Here is a 10,706-nt window from a genome sequence, read left to right as displayed (position 1 = left end):
AACACATACGGTGATGTCGTTGCGGTTGCTGATGACAGGGAGCTTCCTCCGTGTGGCCTTTTTTGCCATCTGAAACACAGTGTTAGAGAGAGAGAGACAGAGAGAGGACAACGAGGGAGGGACTTCAACCCCCCAACTCCCCACCCCCCTCGTCCAACCCTCCTTCTCTTCCTGTCAGTCTCTGTCTCTTCGCTTCTCGCGCACGCACGCACACACACACACACACACACACATCCCATTTTCTGCCCTGTCATGCTCTGTGGCACAGCAACAGAAAATTGTGCGAATTGCATCGTCATCGTTGCAATTGTAACTTGGTTGCAATATATAATATACAGAATATCCTCTAGGATTAGACTAAAGTCTTGTATTTTATATATACTGTTAATTATAGGATAAGACTGACATTATGATTTATTTGTCGTTCTATAAACAAATCTCATGAAAAGACTGAACACAACAACGAGTTGGTTTGTCTCTGAATACTTTCTAAATACCCTACCCTGTCCTTGGCTCTCGACACCAAGCTTACGGTTTTCTACTTAAGGCATATTTTTAAAAACAGATCATAAATATATGGTTTTTAGGTTTATGGGAAATCTAAATAATTTCTTTGAACAGCTAACCACTTTAGTTTTTAGCAAACGTTACTCAAACAGGAGTAAATCGTGTATTTGTTGGGGACTATTTTTTAGTGGAGGATTTGGTGCCTGCAGACAGCTGCAGGTATACACTATGTACATGTATATGTGGGACTGACTTGAAACAACAGTGCAACAGTGCGGCTCACTGGTGTGTTTTTAATAGTTTTTGGACAACAATAGGGTCTGTAGCACACAGGAATAAGCTATATCAGGCTTGGATAAACATTTGTCAGTAGGATCAGTTGATTGATGGTTCTGGTCTTTTCATGAGATTTGCTGACAATCAGGCAACCAGCCTTATCCTTTAATGAAGATAATGAGTAGCTCATACCACGTAATCATGATTATTGGGTTTGATTCAATCTGTGTTTTTATGAGCATTCTCTCAAATATAGACAAAACTACTATAAACATAGTCTAAACAAAGAAATACAGGCTGTAAACTACATGATTCAAATAGAATATTTCAATCTGGTTTCACATAAACAATTATTGTGTGTTATTCTTGTTTTTAATGGAGTGTATTGTCATGTTTGTATTTGTATTAGGATCAGCCTTTATGAAATCATGTTTCCCAACCCAAACCACCACGTTGACTAACATGGGAATCGAAACTTTAAACGGGGATAAAACTATCATGAATCACACTCCCTGACGGTGTCTCCTCTCAGCACGCCATGTTTTGTTGACGCAGTTTGAGGGACGACTCTCTGTTGTTCCTGTCTCTGCTCAGCAGAAAAAGAACATGGAGGCTCGTTGTAAAGAGTCTGGTTCTCTTGTTTTGTTCCCATTCCACTTTACTGCTGTTCTGCTCAGGACCACTGCACTGTAAAAACTGATATACAGGAAGGTCATAAATGTCTCTGGGGTTAAGAGGATCTGCGTGTGTTTGTGCTCTAGCAAGCGTGTGTGTGTGCGCACGCACGTGGGCGTGCGCGATGGGCTTAATGTGAGTCTGATGGAGTCATGGCTAATCTATGAAGTCTAAACAGATATCTGAGAACAAGACGGGGAAAGTTTCTGTTTACTGGCCACATGCCCCTCATTTCTCATGACAACAAATCCTGAACCTGGAAGTGCACAGACACAAACAAACACACCACAGAGCACCTGCGTTCAGTTTTTCTCAGAACTGTTCTCCCACAGCAGCAATGTTGTAGGCCCAACAGTTCACTCTGAATAAGCTTCTTCAAGCCTAATTGATATCACATCATAAGTCTCATTTTAATTCAGTCACTCCAATCAATTGTTATGCAATTTAATTGGGGTTTTTTTTAAGCAAGTACATTTTACACATTTCTACATTTAAAATTGATTGATTTTGTTTCCTAATTGATTAAAAATAAAAATGTTGGCCTGTTTTTAGACATTTTTTACAACATCTAATAGCATCAGAAAACTGCTTAAACTTAGATTTAGTTGTTTTTTTAGTATTTGCCCAATTTGACATTTGGGCTCCAGATTGTTCCTTTAACATGAAAAAATGTATATCAATGAGAAAATCAACTTTCAAATAATGCAGTTTGTGTAGACATAACTTTTCACACTCTCTCTTGGCAACAATGTGTGTCTACCTACCTATTGGCTCCTTATCAAGAAGTCAGTTAGTGCTGGAGACCGTCACCGTCCCAGGAGGGCTGTATAAAAAAGTTGGAGCAGCCTGTTAAGTGTTTGCCGTCTGGGCCAGACTGGGGGCTCTCTGTTACGGCATTTCTATAGAGATGAAGAGAGTTAAGCATACTCTTTTTGGCCACTCTCCTTCATTCCAATGATTCCTCAGTGCCTATGGGCATTGGCACAGAGAGGGGGGTTGGAGCGGGTTGGAGGGGGGGAGAGGTCCGAGGCTTAGACCCCGCTTTACAGGGTCAGCCACTGCCCCAGGTGCACATGGGGAAACACTTAACCGCTCTCGCATTGTTCCATATCTCCCTCTATCGCTGTCTCCCAATTTTTCTCTTTCATCCCTCATGCTTTCCTTCTCTGCGAACCCCCGAACCAGGACTGCTGTTGTCGTTCCACATGCAGTATCATGCTCTACAATGCGTATGTGTGTGTGTGCGTGTGGAGTGTTAAGATCATCAGCTACACTGTGGTCTGCACTCACCGCGTCCTCATTGCCTTCTGAGGAGTGCAGCTTCTCTTTGGTACCAGTGTTTTTTCTTATCCCTCTATTCTGAACACTTGTACTGTGCACTCGAAAAAACCAGACCTGGTACACTCATCAAACATCGGTTGTCTTTGGCAGCCGCTGTCACATTACTTTACCTGGTCAAAAAAAGAGAAAGTTATTCTACACCGGCTCTAAATTACAACTATGGGACTATTTTCGTTTGGCTCCCAGCGGAGGCCATTTTTGAGGAAAACACGCCTGTTTTTCTGTTGCACACCGGTCCACATAAATCTCCCAAAATTATAGCCTACTTACATTTTTTTTATGTAGCTTAAAATAAGGCTGGAAATCAATCTTCCAAATGAAGACTGAATATGTCTGTGCTCCATCAGTCAATCCACAGCTTTTTGCTTCTCACAGATAATACAAACCGGCTTGAAATAAGCTTTCCTGCACTGAAGGAAAGACCAGAGAACTTTAGCTGAAAACTGACAGAGGGAGATATTTAACTCTTAAGGTAGGGGACCACAATTGTGTGAAAAACCAGTAAGATTATTCTATTATATCAGCTCAAATTCTTCTACAAAGGAACAAAGATAAACGGGGTGCCTACAGGCCAGTGAGTGTGTGATTGAGCTGTGACCCTGCCCGGCTAATCCCGTTCTGATGAGATGACTCATGTCACATCAGGTCCAGTCACATCAGCGTTCCCGTTGCTCATGGGGGACAGCGTGTCAGGTTGCCTACAGCAAAGGTGGGACTTGATAGAGACCAGGACAACTACCACATCACACTCATAATAGTCATTGTCTTATGTGCTTATGTAACAAGCGCGCAACCCGACCTCAACAGCCAAGAGGTACGGGTCAAAAATGCAAAGCGGGCAGTGACACATCACTAAGACGGGCTTTTATTCAGGTTGAAATGTGAGTAAAGATTTCCAGGCCATGAAGCAAGATCGCTATAATCTTAAAAAGTTACCTGTCAACAGCTGTCACATAGCTGTTGTCACACATTTATAGACTATCACTACAGAAAGTGAATGCATTTGTCACAAGTTGTTGGAAAGCGTCTTTTAAGGTGGTATGTCATCTCGGTGGATCCCCTCCTTTCGCTCAATGTATCTTCTGTCTTTTGGCTTTTTCCTGCGCTCCCTGCCTCTCACCCCACCCCTCTTCCCTCCGCATATGGGATTCACATTTGGCTTTACCGAACATTCTCTTAATGTGATATTATGATACATTATCTGAAGCCATTTTACTCGCTGTCACCACCTCTCATGTGGATGCAAGCCAAGCGAGACAAAGAGAAGCGGTCAGATTCTGTCCAGGTGAGTTATGACCATTTAATTTGACACTGTTCACAACGGTGATCATTTACAGATCCTGAAAGTGTAATCAAAATACAAAACTGTGCTTATGTGTCTCTCTCTCTCTCTTTCTCTCAAGGAGCCTGTTGGTGGTTTTCACCCTCTCCTGCTGCCGGCTGTAAATCGCCTCTGTCGAAGGTGTGTGTGTGCGTGTATGCAAGTGTGTGTGTGTGTGTGTGCATGTGTGAGGGAACAGAAGGTGAGAAATTTGGGGGTCAGCCGAGGTCTTTCAGGTAATTGTGCTTCTTAAACTTTTGACCCACTAAGCCCTACTTAGTGTGGTGCAGCTTGCTCCCCTTATTTCCCCCGAGAGTTTAGACTCTGCATACCAGGACGTGTGTGTGTGTGTGTGAGTGTGTGAGTGTGTGAGTGGGGGGGGGGGGGGGGGGGGGTACAATGAGTATCTGAACATATGCTGTGAGGCTCACACATCTCATGTTAGTCTTTTTCACCTTTTCTACACTGCACTCATTGTTATTTTGACTATTTGACAGCCCTTTTCATAAGTAATCAGGCTATGAAAAATATATTACCCGAACCTCCTTCTCTCCTCATTCGTCTGTGTGAAACATGTTGAAAGAATGTATCTTTAGTTCGTTGGCTCTCGATGATGACTTATTTGTCTAGCCACGTCTTCTTCTCTTCCTCTGGATTCCTTCCACATCCCAGTTAGCGTATTGTTCCTCCAGCATCAGTGTCATATTTTATTATCGCGCTTCTGATTTTCGGTAACTAAAACTACCAAAAAAAAACGCCAACACTGCAAACGCTGCAAAAAAGCAGAGAGCAAAAACTACTGATGTAACTATCACAATCGATAAGTATTTCCGTGCAGCAGCTCGGGGAAGATATGACCGCTCTTTTTCTCAGGGTAACAACGATGCCTCCCTCACTATTAGTCTCCCATTCATCATAGTTTGTCCTTTTATATAACTTCAGGGTGTCTGTCTTCATATGGAGCAAGGTGAGAATGACGGATGAGGTCGTTACAGTTGCTGTCATTTTCATCATTTCTCCACACATACAGGCACAGCACCGTCATATAATTGTTTACAGATGAAGACAAATAATCCAAACTGAAAAAATACACCAACCGGTGCTGACAATTGACCCACTGGGTCTTGTATATTTTTTAAAACTGAGTTATGAATGCACTGCTGTTTTTTTTTTCACTCAGGCTCATACGTGTAGTGTTTGAGAAATGAAGTCTTGTGATGAGTATAATTTGCAGGACTTCCACGATGAGTGAAGTAGAACATGATTTGTGCAACGTATTGTTTTTCTTATGATGACATATTATATTATTTTGCCTGCAGGTGGACGATATCTCACCAGCACAATCCAAACTGCAGTTACAACATAGGAGTTCCTATCAAGAGAAGATTGCTGAGGTATGTAACCTTCCACTTAACTTCTCTTCTTTTCCTCCCCCTCACCCGCCCCACCTGCACACCCCCCACTCCTCATGTCATGGTAGGAGAAAGCGTGTGAAGAGGAAGGCCACAGGGGCCAGTTGTTTTTAAATAAACTAAATCTGCTAACAGTTTTATAACCCTGACCTCGTAAAACTGGCTGCAGCTTTTGGTCAGCTCTCTCTTGATGGGGCGAGCAGAGCCATCCAGGGCTGGAATTCCCATTTGCCGCTGTGGAGCGTGTCGGTGCGTCAGCTGGTGTGTGTGTGTGTGTTTCAGAGAGTGAGAGAGAGAGAGAGAGAGAGAGGGAGAGAGAGAGAGGAGTGAGAGAGAAAGGGCGTATGATATACGATTGCTGTGTCACGATCCACATGTGACGAGCGTCCTCACAGGCAGAGCATCCAGGCTGCTCCGTCTTTCTGGTGATTTCCCTGTACAAGAAGAAGTGAGCGAGTGTGGCTGTGGGGTAGGAAAAGAGAGAGCGAGAGAGAGAGAGAGAGAGAGGAGGTGAGAGAGACAGTGAGATAGAGGGAGGAGAGAGTAGCATTCAGACAATCTGTGTGTGTGTGACAGAGGTAGAAACAGGAGAGAGGAGCTGGCTGGGAAACAATAGTTGAACAACAAATCCAGTGTTGCATGCAGGATCTCTGCGTCTCTGGATACTTCTGCTGCCGAGCGCTGAAGGTAAGACCCTCACCTCAGTATCAGCACACCTGCAGCTCTACAAGGATTCTCCTGTCTTTGACTGCTGGCTTCTTCCTTTTTTTGTACCCAATAGACTGAAGATATATTCCTTCAAAACCTGTAAAACCTGTAGTTACTTTTTAACAGTCCGTAGATGATATACTGCGATATACACTACCAGTCAAAAGTTTGGACGTATTTTCTCATTCACTGGAATGAGCAAATGTGTCCAAACTTTTGACTGGCACTGTATGTTTGTTTTATATTTATGAATTTTGCATGCTATAGGTCTATACTCACGAGCGGTTCGGGTTCCAAATTCATGTCACGTTCGCTCAGTTGCACATCCCTTAGCTCAGGTGTTCATTCCTCTTTTATTGCAGGTATTTTCTGCTCCGCGTGTGTCCAGAAACGGCAAGTGGTTGTGATTAGGACGCAGTGTGACATGATGTGTAATAGGAGGAAACATGTTTGTGTTGGCTCTGGTGGATTCACTAATCAGGCACTGACAGCGAGGCTGGAAGGTTAGCGGAACTCACAGAGCTTGCAGGGAGTGTGTGTGTGTGTGTGTGTGTGTGTGTGTGTGTGTGTGTGTGTGTGTGTGCAAGAGTGTGAGGTTAACGGTGGTGTGAATTACTTAAGATATGTGTTTTACAGGTGTGCGCGTTTATGTCCGTGAGTGTTTGATTGACTTGGCCTGTTCCGTTGGACCCCGAGGCTGCTGGCTTATGGCAGAAGGAGATGATGACAGATATAATAGACTCTGTGGTAGGTAGGAGGAGGAGGAGACAAGCTACCACTTCCATCTGACTGAGAGGGAGAGGCGTGTGTGCGTGAGAGGGGGGAAAAGGTGTTTAAATGAAAAATGAAGTGAGCACAAAAGAGTAGGGGATAGTGAGAGGGGAAAAGTGTGAAGAAAAACATCTGAGAAAGGAGAAAGGAGACAGGAACAGCGAGCCCGTTGGAGGACAGGCAGTGCCAGAGAGGGACGTAATAAATAGGAGAAACAGAATGAAATTGAGATGTGTGAGAGGTGGAAAGAGAGAGAGGGAAAGTCAGAGCTGGAGGAGGTGAGAGTGACAGTGAGCCTGACACAAGAAGAGGAAAGAGAGAAAGATATTGAGACTGTGTGATGCAAACATGCCTCCAGACATCATTGCACACTTCCAGTGACACCAGATGAGAAACAGTTTGTACTGTGAGAATTATTTTTATCTGTAAGAATTGAGTCTGCATCCACACTCTCAAACTAAAAAATCACCTTTGAAGTGTTTGGAGAAGAGAAATGGGGAGTAGGAGGTGTGTTTGAGACATCACACATTCAGCCAGGTGCAGAGAATACAGTAATGCTGTGGCAAAGCGGTGCAGGGTGTCTGAGCTCTAATGTTTCATATTCACACATACACATACATACAATGGCCTTTTGTGAGTGTATTTATTTGGACAGTGTCGAAGCTCCAGTAGGCAGTTCGCAATGTCTCACCACCGCAGGAATGTGCTTCTGACAAATGGATGCTCTGCACGGACCGCCGGCCTTCGAGAAGATCCTTAACACCGTCCTGCCAGACAAGCATGTGACAGATCTCTGCTGCCCAAAGAAGCCCGATCCAGTACGATAAAAAAACAAAAACACGCCTACGACTCCTTCGCTCGCTCTTTTTTAAGTGCCTCGCGCTCTGAGCTGAATGGAGGTTTGATCTAGTTTCATGCACTGGTGGTAGCCTGCAGCTCGGTACATTCACAGTGATCCTTTCTCTCTGGTGAGGAGGGAGAGAACAGAGGAGGTGGATTTAGGATTTGAAGGTGCGTGTATGTTGACCCAGCAAGATTACGGGATCTGTTTTTATCAAAGCAATGTTAACACTGCACTATGAGCGGCCGCTGCATTATGATACACCGAGCAGTGGCCAGGAAGAAATCGAAATTTGAGAATATTCATACCCTTTCTGTCTATGGGTGTCTCTGTCCACTGTTTCCGAGAAGCCCAAATTGTAAAGCTAACACAAGCTTAGCTCTGGCTCACATGGCTGCCAGTCACTGGCTGCACACTGCTCTCAAATCCACACTGTTTGTCTTATCTTTACTGGGGGGGATATATTTAGTGAGGAGCTTAGCTTTTAGGAGATTGGCGCGTGGGGAGGGTGTGCGTGTGTGTGTGTGCATTTGTGTGTACATGTGTGTGTTTGTGTGAAGGAGAGAAAGTAAATTTGTGTGTATGTGTGTGTGTGTGTGTGTGTGTTTTGGGAGCTGGCGTCAGTGGACAGTCGAAGAGCTTGGCACTCTGCATGCCAAAATGTGTGCGTGTGCGTGTGTGTGTGTGTGTGTGTGTGTGTGTGTGTGTGTGTGTGTGTGTGTGTGTGTGTGTGTGTGTGTGCGTGTGGCTGGAGGACAGGTCTGTGGGTCTGTATACTCCCCCCACCTCGCTCCAGTCAGGAATCTGCCCTTTAGTTTATTAAAAGCTGGTGAAACAATGGAGGGAGGTGAGGTTGAGGAGGGGGGGTTGGGGAGGCTGAATAGAAAATTATGACGTAAACCCTGGGCACGCTGCCGCAAGGGGAGCAAATCAGAAAGGAGTGTGATGATGTCGTTGGAAAGAAGAAGACAGGGAAGGACAGAGACAGAGAAAGGTGTTTATGATGACTCAAGAAATTACACCTCCACCGCTCTACCTGTCATTTCGCCCTTATTCCCCCTCCTCTGACCTCCTTTGATGCACCTGTTTTGTGTTTTGCGCGTGGCCCATTGGCGCACGTTGCCACTGCAGACAGGCCCGCCCCTGGACAACAACTGTGTACTCAGCTGCCGACTGGCCTGGGTGATAAAGCAGTGGATCCCCTCTGAAGATCTGGCTCCTCAGCCCGGCCCATGTGCCATCACATCAGCATCCCAGCAATGTTTAGAGCGCCCAAGAGCAGAAGCACAATGACTATGAGATCACCACATCACACACGGCCCCTGTGCATGTACGTACATGTGTGGCTTCGCATGTGTGTTAGAACAAAAAACCCATAAGTGAGGTGGGCAGGGGATATTTATACATGCACCCCACTGCTAGGAACAAAAACGTGGCAGCACTGAGAAGTTCTGTTCTACACAACATATGGCTACAACAGTTGGGACGCGTCATCTTGTCACTGTTCATAACAGATTTTGAGACATCATTGTTTCACTTTTACCTCTAGAACAAAAGTCTTTATTGTGAGTTATTTACACCTCTTTTGGACGTTGCTTCAGTGTGTCAGTGAATTGTCACACACAAGGAGAAAAGTCATTAGTGCTCCAACTACTAATTATATTCATTAGTGATCAGTAATAATCACTAATTATTATTTTATTGATCTGTTGATCAATTCTGTCTCAAATGAATGAAAACTGTAAAGAGCTCAAGGTGAAGTATCTCAATTACTTGTACAGTCCAAAACCCAACGATATTTCATTTACAAGCAAATCCTTGTATCTGAGAAGGTAGAACAGGTGAATGTATGTAAATGTTGATTTATTAATGAATCCAGTCAGAACTATTTATTTGACTTGTACAGTTTTCATGATGGTCTTTCTGAGGTCCTTCTCTCTCAGTGGTGGAAGAATAATTTAGACCTTTTACTTAAATACATGTTGGAATACCACACCATAAAAATATATTCCATTACATGTAAAAATATTACTCAAAATCCCAGCTCCACTCAAAAAATGTGTTTTTCTTCGTGTGACTTCACTTTGAGCTTGACTATGTTTGAGCTCCACTGAGCAGAATGATGAATGTGCAGAGTTTGACACTAGACGGCCGTTTTCACTCGCATCTGTTGAAAGAGGGAAAGTTTCTCTGTGCTCGTCGAAAATCTGAGTTTAAGGGGGCCCAAGAGTATGATTTGTGACATCACAAACTGTAAGGAAACTCAACTAAATAGTTTGGAAGCAACTTACACAAGTGTGATGTGGAAACTTGAAGCATCCAGCGGATTTTTAAATGAGGGAGAACGAGATGTCATTTTAAGGAGTTTAATAAGGTAATTGGAACTTCTTTGTGGAAAAAACTATATTATTATTCCAAGCAGAATATTTTTTTATGTATCTTACAACATGTCTGGAGAGGAAAAAAAGTGCAAAAATATCTTTTCAGGAAAATATATCACGAGTACATATACCCATAATACAGTAGAATGGCTGATGTCAATGTTATATTATTATAGATCTTTTTATAGGTCTATAGCGGTAAATTAATTCTATTGTAGTGAGAAAAAAGTATACACAACTGTTATTTACCACCATTTTACATCAAACATCGTGTGTGTGTGTGTGTGTGTGTGTGTGTGTGTGTGTGTGTGTGTGTGTGTGTGTGTGTGTGTGTGTGTGTGTGGCATCTTTCCCACCGTTGCCTCTAAGACAGACATCATAATATCTGCTCTCCTTAAGCTTGGAATCACCATCTCATAACTCTGTAAGTCCTAAAGCCTCAAACCAGAGGGATGGGGGTATGTAAGGGGAAG

The sequence above is a fragment of the Scomber japonicus genome, chromosome 11 (genome assembly GCF_027409825.1).
Source record: "Scomber japonicus isolate fScoJap1 chromosome 11, fScoJap1.pri, whole genome shotgun sequence".
Taxonomy (NCBI): Eukaryota; Metazoa; Chordata; class Actinopteri; order Scombriformes; family Scombridae; genus Scomber; species Scomber japonicus.
The sequence above is the reverse complement of the archived record's forward strand: the minus strand, read 5'-3'. Positions refer to the sequence as shown.